Genomic DNA, 13011 nt, shown 5'->3' with positions numbered 1-13011 from the left:
GGATGAGGAAAAGGAGGAGGGGAAGTGGAGGGGGAGGAGGATGAGGTGGAGAATAGGAGGGGGAGGAGGAGGAGGGGGAGGTGGAGGTGGGGGGAGGAGGAGGAGGAGGTGGAGGGGAGGATGAGGAAAAGGAGGAGGGGAAGTGGAGAGAGGAGGAGGATGAGGTGGAGAAGAGGAGGAGGAGGAAGGGGGGAGGTGGAGGAGGGGAGATGGAGGAGGGGGGGCTGGAACATGACGTCTGGAACATGACGTCTTCGACCCTGGGGCTCCCATCACAATAGGTCGTGCGCGTGACATCACAAGCCATGACGTCGGGCGTGACGTCGACGTCTTTTGTGGGAAGTGTGATTGGGGGGGGGGGGGGAGGGGAAAGAGGCCGGACTCAAAAGAACAATCAGTGTGAGCGAGCGAGAGGGAGAGCGGTGTCCCAGGGTGTCAGAGTCAAGGTAAACGAAGGCTTTCTTACCCTACTCGGATTAGCATTGAGGCTAAAAGGAGTCGCCAGCTTCCCTGAGAGGAAAATAAGGCTGGTTCATTCCAGCCGAAGTTGCCCGTCCGTCGCCATGGCTGCTCCACACGTCATTTGAAGAGTCCGGCTTGCTTCAGACTGTTTTGCTCGGCCGGAACCAGCCCCCCCCTCCCCCTCTCACCCGCTGATTTCACCCCCCAACGCTGTGGACGTCGGGGAGCGGGCCTGTCCCGCCTGCCAATCCTGACTTAGGCCTCGAAGCCTGGGGTTGGAAGTTGGCGGATGGCCTCGGCTGGAAGCCGAACGGGGAGGCGGGGGGGAGGGAATCAGCCGAGACCAGTTCGGACTGGCTGGATACGGGGACGGGAAGTCCCGCCCCCCCTCCTCTGCACCGATTGGATGTCGGCCTGAGATCCGCCGGCTGCGCGGCGCCTGATTGGCTGAGCTCGCTGTCAGTCACGGCATTGCTGGTGCCTGGGGCTGAACGACATTTTCTGGACATTCCCCATTAATGGTGTTTCCTGGTTCTTTGTTCCCTGCCTGGGTTTAAAGTTGTATTGTCTCTGTTCTTTGGTCTGCAACGCTATAACTATTTTAGCAGAGGGGTTATTCCCATTTTTCCCTCTAAAAAGACTCGGAACGTCAAAAAATGTCGCGATTGTTTCAACTGTGTGTGTGTGTGTGTGTGTGTGTAGCAGACCAGCTACAGCGGATTTATTGTTGCCTGTTTTCCTCTGAATCGTTTGTGGTAATTGCTTTAATTGTGAAGCCAATAGACAATTGGTTACGGGCAGGGATGAAATAAAACTTTGCTTTCCATGTTAGTTTGTGACATAATTTCATTGACGGGAGGTGTATAAGAGTTTAAAACTTCACTCGCGGCCATTATAGTGGCTTCTTACTGAATTACTTTTCTGACCTTTTTATGTTTTAGACATCGCTAAATGATTGCATATTGGAATGAATAGCATTTGAATTGAGCCGGCCGCCTTTGACGTCTAAAGCGGCTGTCGAGTATAGGTTTCATTAAATTATTTGTGCATAGTTTACTGACTTCCAGATCTAGGATTTTGGTGGAGTGTGAAAGGACTTTCTCTTGCATTGCCAGTGTAATATGTAAAAATTTAAGGATTTGGATGCCCCATTCCCTCACACATGAAAAATAAATAAATACGGCTATCGTACCCTTCAGTCCTAAATGTTAATCCTGATATTTTCATCATTGAATAGTTCTGGAGTGAAGATTAATAAATTGTTCTAATATCCATCAAAAATGTATGTGTTCTTTAGCATGCTTTATAAAGTATTAATTTCCAAAAATAATTGCTGTTGAGGTTTATACGTACCTTCCTAAAGAACTCTTGTCTTGCAAGCAGTAATGTGGTCATTACACTGAGAATTAGAAAAGTCACACTCAATTGAACATACTGTTTTGAACAGTTTTGAGTCCTTGAAAGACCTAATAGTGTTGCTATTATCTGAATTGTTTCAGATATTAGCAAAGCTGTGATTGCATTGTGGAGGGAACAGAAGAGATTTACAAGGATGTTGCCAGGATTGGAGAATTTTACTTATCAGGAAATGTTGGATAAGCTAGGATGGTTTTCTTTGGAACAGATGATACTTATTTGAGGTGTATAAATTGGAGGGGGCCATGATGGAGTGGAATGACCTATTTCCTTCAATAACCAGGGGACATAGATTGAAAGTAATTTCTACGATTAGAGGGGAATTGAGAAGTTATTTTACCCAGTAGGTAATTCGGCCCCTGAATAGGTAGTAATAAGAATAGGTAATGCAATCCTTATTGCATTTTTTTTAAATTGGATTTGCACTTGATATCTTGTAATTGACTGGTCCTAGGACCAAGGGCTGGAAAATGGGACTAGGCTGGATTACTCTTTTTAATGTGGCATGGGATGGGCCAAATAGCCTCCTGTGCTGTACATTTTCTACACTTCTACCAAATGAACTAAGTCAGTTAACAATTATACTTTAGTTTGAAGTCATTACTTTAATTTGCTACCAATATTTCACCTGAAACTGCTCCCTGAACCAATCCACATTTGAATAAACATGATTTGATTGAGCAACAACTTGTACTTATATAGCACCTTTAACTTAAAACATCCTAATGTGCTTTACTGACCTTATAAAACAACATATCATCATATGGCCACATTAGGAGTTATTCGAGCAAATGACCAAAAGCTTGGTAAAAGAGGTAGATTTTAAGGATCATCTTGAAGGAGGAAAGTGAGGTAGGGAGACGGAGAAGTTTAGGAAGGAAATTTCAAGCTTAAAGCCTAGGCAGCTAAAGATACAACCACAACAGTGGAGTGATTAAATCTGGGGTACTCAAGACCAGAATTAGAGATATCCAGTAGGAGAGTTGTGTGGCCAGAGGGAATTACAGAAATAGGCTGAGACAAGGCCATGGAGGGACTTGAAAATATGGATGAGAATTTTTTTTAAATGAAGTACTGATGTGTACTATTTACAGTATAATATGCACTGCAGTGAATGTTATATGCCAGTTATTGTTCTTCACTGAAGCCCTAGTGATGAAAGCACATTACCTTTGTAGTATTGGGAGGAAATGTAGCCTGATTGGTGATGGGCATAGTGGCATTGCTTTCTAGTGAGTTTCTTTTTAGGCCATGAAGCTGATTTGTAAAAATCCATTAGTGGAATTGAAAACGATGTCTTGCTGCATTTTTTCAAATTCATCGGTTTCACAGCTATTTAAATACGACAGGCAAGCTAGATAATTGTGAACAACCTATTCTGAAAATTAATGATGTATATTTTGGACTGTCTGCATATTGAATTTTCTTTAAAATAATACGCCAATATGCTTGAGGAAATTGAAGCATTTTCTTAGTGCAGGGATTGTACTGTACAACGTTTTGGCTTGGAAATTAGTTTAAAATGATAAGTTTCTAAAAGAGCCCATTTAAGGTGGTGTCATGCACACAGATCCGATTGCCTATAGTCAGTATTAGTATTCCAAAACTCTTTTGTTTCCCACCTGATGCCAGACAGCCATAGCTTTGATATATATGTCCAAAGCTTTAAAGCTTAAATGGGCTTTTGACAACCATAATTTGAGAATATCTAAGTTTCTATTTGTACCAGAAACTTTCACTTAAAATTATAATTGGCTCTTGAAAAAAACATTGAGCAAATTTGTAATTTACATTGAGCCTTCAATATTCAAGCATGGGTTTTTCTTGCTGACCAAATCCAATTCAAATATACTTTCAGCATACACAATCTCCCTGCTGTCTGGCAGTTACTGTGCTGGAATTTGTTGGGGTGGGAAAGGAGAAGAAAGTTGCCTTGTTTTGTTCTTCTCCTTTCCTACCTTTATGGTGCAGAACCTCATTGGAGCACAGTTCTGTAGGTGCCAACAGTACTCTGGTACCATGGCAGCCACACCCGAGGCTGAGCCAAGTATTGCCTGCGTGTAGGCTTCCCAACAGGATTAACTGAATGGCAGTCAGAAAACAAGAATCCCGGATGATTTTTTTTTTCTTAAGACACTGAAGTGAATTGTTGTGCCTTTGCTGCACAGACCACTATCAAGCCAAGGGTCTCTTGACAATATCACTCCATGCAGATCCTTCAGGGAAGAGGGTTCTGACTGGAAAACTCCAAATTACAAAACTTCTTGCTGGTGACTGTTGTACATAACGGTTTCTGATTATTGACAGTGTTGAAAACTTGGACATCCTAAATATCCAGGTATTAAACATTCACTAAGTATAATATTTTCGTCTGGCATCAGAAACATTCATTAGATGGTTGATTTCTGGGGGTTAGGGATTTTCCACTCAAATTAGTCTAAGTAGAAATAACTTAATTTTCCGAATTGATGTTGAGTATACAGAAACTTAATATAGTTGGAAATTTTACTTTGCATTTTTAAAAAAAGGTGTTCACACTTTTTGGTAAATGATCTTGAAGGGTATTTTTCAGTTGTCGGCTGCCCTTCCATTCAGGGATGACGTCTACTTGGTCACTTGTTTCTGTCATGTGTTCTTCAGTATTTTTCAGTGATGTTTTGTGAAGTGTGAATCTGAGGTGGGGAAATAAATGAGCTGAACCTTAAGCACTACAATCACTGAATTGTTATTATTCCCTTAATTATACAGTACACCAACATTGCTTTTGGAATAGTGAAATCTGCCCTCCTTCATGTTATAAAGCTGATTCCATATGCAAAATTGTTCAAGCTTGATGGTTGATAATTTTCCAGTAAACCAGGGAGATCGTTTTGGTCACTAATCTGGAGAATAAGGGTGGCATTTTAGTCTGTCTAAAGCCAGAAAAGACACATGTAAGTGTGTTGGTTAAAGCTAGAAGAAATGTATAATGACATTTGCGCTAGGGAATGTTTCCTTTCTGGGCCTTATTACTTTATTTACCTTTACAGAATTACTGAAGTTGGAGCTGTCCAAGGCAAATGGAGCATGTTAATTACACAACTTGCTGTTGCATGGACCAAAAAATAGTCCCTTGGCTTCAAATTGATCAGTGTGCATGTCATACACATTCCTCCTGTTTCTTTTCTTAAAACAGAACTTCCATTAGAGAAGATGGGTCTTCCGTTTAGTCTGATGTATTTATTTTATGGATTGGCCACAGCTTAACTGCATTTGGAGAGACTGCATAAATATAACTTTTTTAAAGTAATTGTGCCTATCCTGAGGGCACAGAGGTTGCCAATATGATTGGCTGCAGCAGGTTCACTACTCAATTCAAACTCAAAATGATGGCTACAACCAATGCACTGCTGCAGTTTGTTTCTCACATGGAATAAGCCTGGAAAGTTGTCACATTATATCATGCCACTAGGCAATCCTGTAAAATAAATGGGGTTATTAGGTAAATAATATTAAACCCTATAAGCAACAACACTCTACCCCAACTAACAAATGGTGCAATTTCTATAATCTCATTTTAACTTTTCTATTTTAATTGTAACACTTTAATTTATCAAAACAGTTGCATTCCTCATCCCTTGTATGTAGCAGGTTTGGCTGTAAGGGATTATGCCAGATATGACAGGTTCACAGTGAAACTCTCTTCAAGCACAATCTTCACTAGGCAAAAATGTGTATCTGTTGATATGAGTGGACTGAAAGAAATTGAAACACTGGGGGAGAAGAATAGAACATGTCCTTCCTGTGGGTTAATCTGTGTGAGTGTGAAATACTTGTAGGAGTGTAAGCACATTTAGTAAACTAATGGCAGCGCTTCCTATTGATGCTACAATTAAATGAGTACAGCAGTTGCTGCTTTTATTCCTCTGAATTTTTCTTAATGTTAGCAGAGGAGCTCTTGCATCCAGTTTATGGATCTAGTCAAATTTAATAAGGGCTGGAGCTGGCTATAGAGTATGGCTGTTTTATTTATATCCTGTGAAGAAGAAAATATTGTTGGAAGTTAATTTTCCACTTCCCACACCAGCTGATTTCTATTTTAAATTGGTTTTGAGAGAGTTGTTGAATTGTGGAGAGTTTTGTGTTGCCCACCTTTACCAGTTAAGAGCTCAAAGCTGCTAAGAACATAAGAACTAGGAGCAGGAGTAGGCAATTCAGCCCCTCGAGTCTGCCCCGCCATTCATTACGATCACGGCTGATCTCATTTTGGCCTCAACTCCAATTTCCCGCCCTCTCCCCATAGCCTTTCAACCCATTACTAATTAAAAATCTGTCTATCTGCTCCTTAAAATTGATTCAGCGTCCTGGCATCCACTGCAGTCTGAGGTAGTGAATTCCACAGATTCACGACCCTTTGAAGAAAGTAATCCCTCCTCATCTCTGATTTAAATCTACCACCCCTTAGCCTAAAACTATGGCCTCTCATTCTAGAATGCCCCACAAGGGGAAACGTCCGCTCCATGTCTATCCCCTTTAGCATCTTTATATACCTCAATTATATCTCCAAGCTCACTTCCTGCAGCACTTTTAGAACTAATGGGAAGAGGACCCTCTTAGCCCACTAGTCTAGGTTCAAATCCAGCTTTATTTACCTCAGTCCTTCAAAATGTTTGTTTTATTTCTCATAAATTTATTTTAAAAGCTTTGGTAGTTGATTCTGTGAATTTAAGTCTAGTTCTGTTTTTTGTAAATAGCTTTATGTCTTATCCCCTTTTTCATCGGACATTGACTCATAACTAACACCAGTATAATTATCAATGGACTAGTAGGAGTGTGATATACTCTTGGACCATAGAGTCCTGTTCCAGCATCAACCAGTGTTCCCACAATTGTGTAAAGGAACACTAAGTCCTTTTCATAAAACATTTCCTTTATTGGCAGAGGAGCAACTTCTGTATTGCATTTTAGTTCATTCGCAATACTGAGACTTAGTAAATGTTTTAATATTAAATTAAGCTAGTTATATTGTAGTGTATGTCTAGTTAGGAGTTCTAGGTCCAATTGAATGCACCTTTTTAAAAACAGGGAAAGATGCACTAAAAAAACTAACCTGTTTAATTTCTGCACAAACCATAAGCATCTACTTGGAAATACCTCATTATGGGCAGCAGTTCAATGTTTAATGATGAACGATGATTTGGAATGAACATGACTCTTAATCTTTCTCGTGTTCCCTTTTACATGAGGACTGCAATACTTGTGTGAAAATCTGAGTCTCTAGTAATTGTGTTGCCAATTGCAACTGTTAAAACCAGTGTCACTTGATCTAAACTAACATTTAAACTTAATGAATCTATTGTATGTATGTATGTCATGTCTATTTTGTTTTATGGGTGCAGAGTAATTAAAATCCAAATAATAGGGCTGAATTTTATATATGGATCAAAAATGCAATTCATTGAGAATGAATGAATTGAAATTCAGTGCTTGAAAAGGCACAGGTTTGTCTGGAATCATTGATTGTAATGTGTCTGCTTTACATGAAATTGCTTCTTGCCTTCAGACTATCAGTGTCTAATGTGCCCCATTTAACAAGTACCAAACTGGGCAAAATGAGCAAAATTACTGTTGTTTTCTGATCAAGTTTGTCTTTCAAATGCAAGACACTAAGTAGAAATTGTTGATTGCATTCAGCAGGTCAGATAGCATCCGTAGAAAGAGGAAGGCAGGGTTAACATTCCAGGTTGAAGACCTATCATAAGGGCAGTTCAAAACCCAGCATTGACACTGTCTAAGAAAATAATGATCTTAAAAAAACACTCAGTCAGCTTTCAACAATGAAGCCTATAGATAAGCATAGAACTACTGACAGCAACTTCTGTATTTCCACATTTAACTACACATGAACAGATTACAGAAGTCGTCAGTCTGAGGTGGTTTCCTTATTATCATTACTGCAAATTTAGTACAATATTTCAACACATCAGGGGCAGAATTGTATTTAATGTTCTAAAGTTACAAGTCAGAAGCTTTTAAAGGACCTTACCTGGCAGATTTATTCACATGAATTTACTGCACTACTAAACTATCAACTCCAGTCTTAAGAATACCAACTGTATGCGATCAAGAGACTTAAAGGAGTCAATATAAAACTTTTGAGTTCAAGGCATGAGTTGGGCACTAAGTCTGGAAATTAACGTTTTGGCATTTCTCATGCAATTCACATCTGTTCGTTTTCTCTCTCTCTCTCTTTCCACCCCCCCCCCCCCCCCCCCCCCCCAATAACAGATTGTGAAGTACTATGGTAATTGTTTTCCTTTCAAAGTTAGATTGCAGAAAGCAAAGCTTAGAATGGGAGGAGAAAGAAGAAAAGCATTTACTGTGTTCAAGAGACATAATAGTTTGTGCTAACCTTTACTAAAACTTGGAGCCTGCAAAAATTTCAGGACTCAAAACAAAGGCTGAAAGAATGGCTTAGACGAGAAATACTAAGTTTTATAATATGGTGCTTTGCGTATTGTCAGGTTGACCAAAGCACTTCATGGCCAACAAATTATTGAAGCTTGACAAAGAGACCTGTTATTGAATGAGTTGTAACTGGGATTTTATTGGCGAACTAACTTCAAAATTTCAGGTGAAAAACCTCCCGACCCTGGAAGACTAATTGTATATTTATGATGTTACATTTCTCCATTGGTTCCATATTTTTATTTTCATGAAGTTTGGTATTTCAACTAGTACCTTTTCATGCAGATTTCTCTTTTTAAAATTAATTTACCAGGTGTGGGCATTGCTATCTGGACCAGCATTTTTTGCCCTTGAGAAGGTGGCTGTGAGCTGCTGCCTTGAACTATTGCAGTCCATGTGGTGTAGGCACACCCACTGTGCTGTTAGGGAGAGAGTTCCAATATTTTGACCCAGCCTCAGTGAAGGCACGGTGATACATTTCCAAGTGAGGATGGTGAGTGGCTTGGAGGGGTACTCCCAGTTGGTGGTGTTCCCATCTGTCTGCTGCTCTTGTCCTTCAAGGTGGTAGTGGTTGTGGGTTTGGAAGGTGCTGTTTAAGGAGCCTTGGTGAGTTCCTGTAGTGCACCTTGTAGATGGTACACACTGCTGCCGCTGTGCTTTGGTGGTGGAGGGAGTGAATGTTTGTGGAAGGGGTGCCGATCAAGCGGGCTGCTTTGTCCTGGATGATGTCAAGCCCTTTGTGTTGTTGGAGCTGCAGTCATCCGGGCAAATGGGGAGTATTCTATCACACTCCTGACTTGTACCTTGTACATAATGGACAGACTTTGGGAAGTGAGTTACTTGCTGCAGGATTCCTAGCCTCTTGTAGCCACAGTATTTATGTGGCTAGTCCAATACAATTTCTGCTCAATGGTAATCCCCAGGATGATGTTAGAGGGGCATTCAGTGATGGTAATGTCATGGGGTGGTGGCTAGATTCTCTCTTGTTGGAGTTGGTCACTGCCTGGCACTTGTGTGATGCAAATGTTGTTTGCCACTTGTCAGCCCAAGTCTGGCTATTGTCCAGATCTTGCTGCATTTGGACATGGACTGCGTCAGTATCTGAGGAGTGACAGATAGTGTTGAATATTGTGCAATCTTCAGAGAGCATCCCCACTTCTGACCGTATGATGGAAGGAAGGTCATTGATAAAGCAGCTGAAGCTGGTTGGGCCTAGGACACTACCCTGAGAAACTCCTGCAGTGATGTCCTGGAGCTGAGATGATTGACCTCCAACAACCACAACCATCTTCCTTTGTGCTTGCTATGACTGTAACCAGCAGTGATATTTCCCCCTTATTCCCATTAACTTCAGTTTTGCTAGGACTCATTGATGTCTCACATTTTCAAATGCTGTCTTGATGTCAAGGGCAATCACTCTCTCACCTCACTCCTGGAGTTCAACTCCTTTGCCGATGTTTATACAAAGGGTTCAGGAGCTGCGTGACCCTGGCAGAACCCAAACTGAGCGTCATTGAGCACGTTATTACTAAGCAAGTGCTGCTTGATAGCATTGTTGATGACCCCTTCCGTCACTTTGATCAAGAGTAGACTGATGGGGTGGTAATTGGCTGGGTTGGATTTGCCCTGCATTTTGTATGCAGGACACCTGGGCAATCTTCCACACTGCTAGGTAGATACCAGTGTTGTAGCTGTACTGGAACAGCTTGGCTAGGGGCGCAGCAAATTCTGGAGCATGTCTTCAGTACTGTTGCTGAAGTATTATCAGGGCCCATAGCCTTTGCAGTATCCAGTGCCTTCCGACCATTTATTGATATCACATAGAGTGAATTGAATTGGCTGAAGACTGGCATCTGTGATGCTGGGGACCTCAGGAGGAGGCTGAAATGGATCATCCACTCGTCATTGTTGACTGAAGATTGTTGTGAATGCTTCAGACTTATCTTTTAGCATTAATGTGCTGGGCTCCTCCATCATTGAGGCTGGGGATATTTGTGGAGCCGCCTCCAGTGAGTTGTTTAATTGTCCAATCATTTTGCTGTGAGTAAAATTTAACTAAAAATAAAGGCTAAGCAGTGTTTTGTTTCCTGATTGCTGTCTATGCGAATATTTCATTAATTAAAGCAGTGTGAGTTTTGAGAGAGAGGCCATAAAACAGTGCGGAGTTTTGAGAGAGAGCCCATAAAGCGGAGTTTGGAGAGAGAGCACATGAGAGTGGATCTGTGTGAGAAGGGCAGCGGCGGAAGGAGATAAAAACCAGCGGCAGAGAACCCCTTCACACTTTGGCTCCAACAGGTAGAAACAGGTTGAAGTCAAAGGAAATCAGGAAGGTGGTTGGTGGGCATCTCTTCCATGTCTCCTTTGGCCAAGTGTTTTAAATCAGGAGGCATTATTACAGCTGAAGCGTACGGTTAAGAAATTCACTTTTTTAAAAATATTTTATCCTCCAAATTAATTAAATAGAATAGAGGTGGCTGGGCAGGTGACGTGTTGCAGCTGTAGTATGTGGACGCCGGTGCGATCCACGGTGGCGACATCAAGCGTTGGCTGCTCGAGGAACTTCGGCTCAGAGTTGATGAGCTAGAGTCTGAGCTGCAGACACTGCAACACGTCAAGGAAGGGGAGAATTAGTTGGACACTGGTTCAGGAGGCAGTCACACCCCTTATGTTAATTGCATCAAATTTAGACCGTCGTGAGCAATACGATGTGACTGCGGGTGAGGCAAGTCTGGGCATCCAGCATTTGGCCTTGGAGGATTCTCAGCCAGTGCCCTTGTTCAATAGGTATGAAGTTCTTGTTCCAGTTGTGAACAAGGGCACAGACTGTAGGGAGGATGAACGAACTGACCACAGGACAGTGGTACAGAGTGCCATTCAAGTGGGGGGGCAGAAAGATAAATGTAGTAGTAGTAGTAATAGGGTGTAGGATAGTTAGGGGAATAGATACTGTTCTCTGCAGCAAAGACGGAGTCCCCAAGGCTGTGTTTCCTACCTGGTGCCAAGGTTAAGGACATCTCTTCTGGGCTGGAGAGGGACTTGGAGTGGGAGGGGAAGGATCCAGTTGTCATGGTCCACGAAGGTACCAGTGACATAGGTAGGATTACGAACAGCCCAGGGCTAAATTAAAAAGCAGAACCACAAAGATTACTACCTGAGCCACATGGCAAATTGGTGTAGGGTAAATAAGATTAGAAGGGTAAATGTGTGGCTCAAATATTGGAGTGGGAGAAATGGGCTCTGATTCATGGAGCACTGGCACCAGTACTAGGGAAGGAGAGAGCTGTTCTGTTGGGACAGACTTCATTTGAACCATGTTGAGACCACGGTCCTGGCAAATCCTATAACTAGGGTTGTAGACAGGACTTTAAACTAATTAGTGTTGGCGGGGAGGGGGCAGAGTTTCAATTGATGGGAATTTTTTAAAAAATCAAAGAAATGAGAGAGCAGAGGTGCAGGGTAGTGAAGATGTGAACAATAATTGAAGTATGACATGAAGGGGCAGAAAACAAGCAGGCGAGTGCTTCAGAAATTAGAACCAGAATAAGCAATAATGGTGGTAAGTCAAAGCTTAAGGCTCTTTATCTGAATGCACACAACAAGATAAATGAGTTGACGGCACAAATAGAAATAAACGAATATGACTTGATAGCTCTTACAGAGATGTGGTTGCAGGGTGACGAAGACTGGGAACTCAATATTCAAGGTATTTGACATTCTGGAAAAATAGGCAAAAAGGGAAAGGAGGTGAGGTAGCTTTGTTAATAAAGGAAGATATCCGTGCAGTGCTAAGTAGTGATATGGGTGCAATAGGTCATGATGTGGAATCAGTTTGGGTGGAAATGAGGAATAGCAAGGGGAAGAAGTCACGGGTGGGAGTTGTCTATAGGCCCCTGATGATTTGCCTCACTGCAGGACAAAGTATAAGTCAGGAAATAATGGAGATGTGTAAGAAGGGCACTACAATTGATATGAGTGATTTTAATCTTCATTGACTAGACAAATCAGATTGGCAGGGGTAACATAGAAGACGAATTTGTAGAGTGCATCAGGGATTGTTTCTTAGAGCAATATGTTGCAGAACCTACCTGGGAACAGTTATTTTAGATCCAGTAATGAGATGGGATTAATAAGAGCTATCATAGCTAAGGATCCTCTAGGGGGTAGCAATCTCAACATGGTAGAATTTTAAATTCAGTGTGAGGATGAGCAACTCTGGTCCCAAACCAGTGTCCTCGACTTAAATAAGGGCAATTACAGAGGGATGAAGAAAGAGCTGTCTAAAGCAGGCTGGGAAATGGACTAAGGGGAAGGTTAGTGGATGAGCAGTGGCAAACATTTAAGCAGATATTTCATAACACTTAGCAAAAATTTATCCCGGTCAAAAAGGAGGACTCGTTGAGAAAGATGAGCTACCCGTGGTTAACCAAGGTGATCAAGGAGAGTATGCAATCAAAAACTAAGGCATATAAAGCGGCAAAAACTAGCAGTAGGCCAGAGGATTGGGAATTTTTGGGGAACCAGCAACATTTGACTAGAAAGCTAATAAAGAGGGAGAAAATTGATTTTGAAAGTAAATTGGCAAGAAATATAAAAACAAACAGCATGAGCTTCTATGAGTATATAAAAAGAAAGTGGCTGAAGTGAGCATGGGACCCTTGGAGGATGTGACTGGAGAATTGTTAACAG

At 41.7% G+C, this 13011-nt stretch overlaps 1 protein-coding gene across 2 annotated transcripts in view; it reads left to right on the top strand.

Moving 5' to 3' along the window:
- The first annotated feature begins 354 nt into the window (after positions 1 to 354).
- Positions 355 to 13011, top strand: part of LOC121286856 (AN1-type zinc finger protein 5-like) — a 33853-nt gene continuing 21196 nt past the window's right edge. Inside the window, exon 1 of one of the 2 annotated variants that reach the window (XM_041203999.1) lies at positions 355 to 446. The gene's annotated coding sequence lies outside the window, so the exon portion shown is untranslated. The remainder of the gene's footprint in view (positions 447 to 13011) is intronic. The other variant, XM_041204000.1, reaches the window with a different exon arrangement.

The sequence above is a fragment of the Carcharodon carcharias genome, chromosome 14 (genome assembly GCF_017639515.1).
Source record: "Carcharodon carcharias isolate sCarCar2 chromosome 14, sCarCar2.pri, whole genome shotgun sequence".
Classification (NCBI taxonomy): Eukaryota; Metazoa; Chordata; class Chondrichthyes; order Lamniformes; family Lamnidae; genus Carcharodon; species Carcharodon carcharias.
Note: the sequence above shows the minus strand (reverse complement) of the source record. Positions and strands in the feature narration are given on the sequence as shown.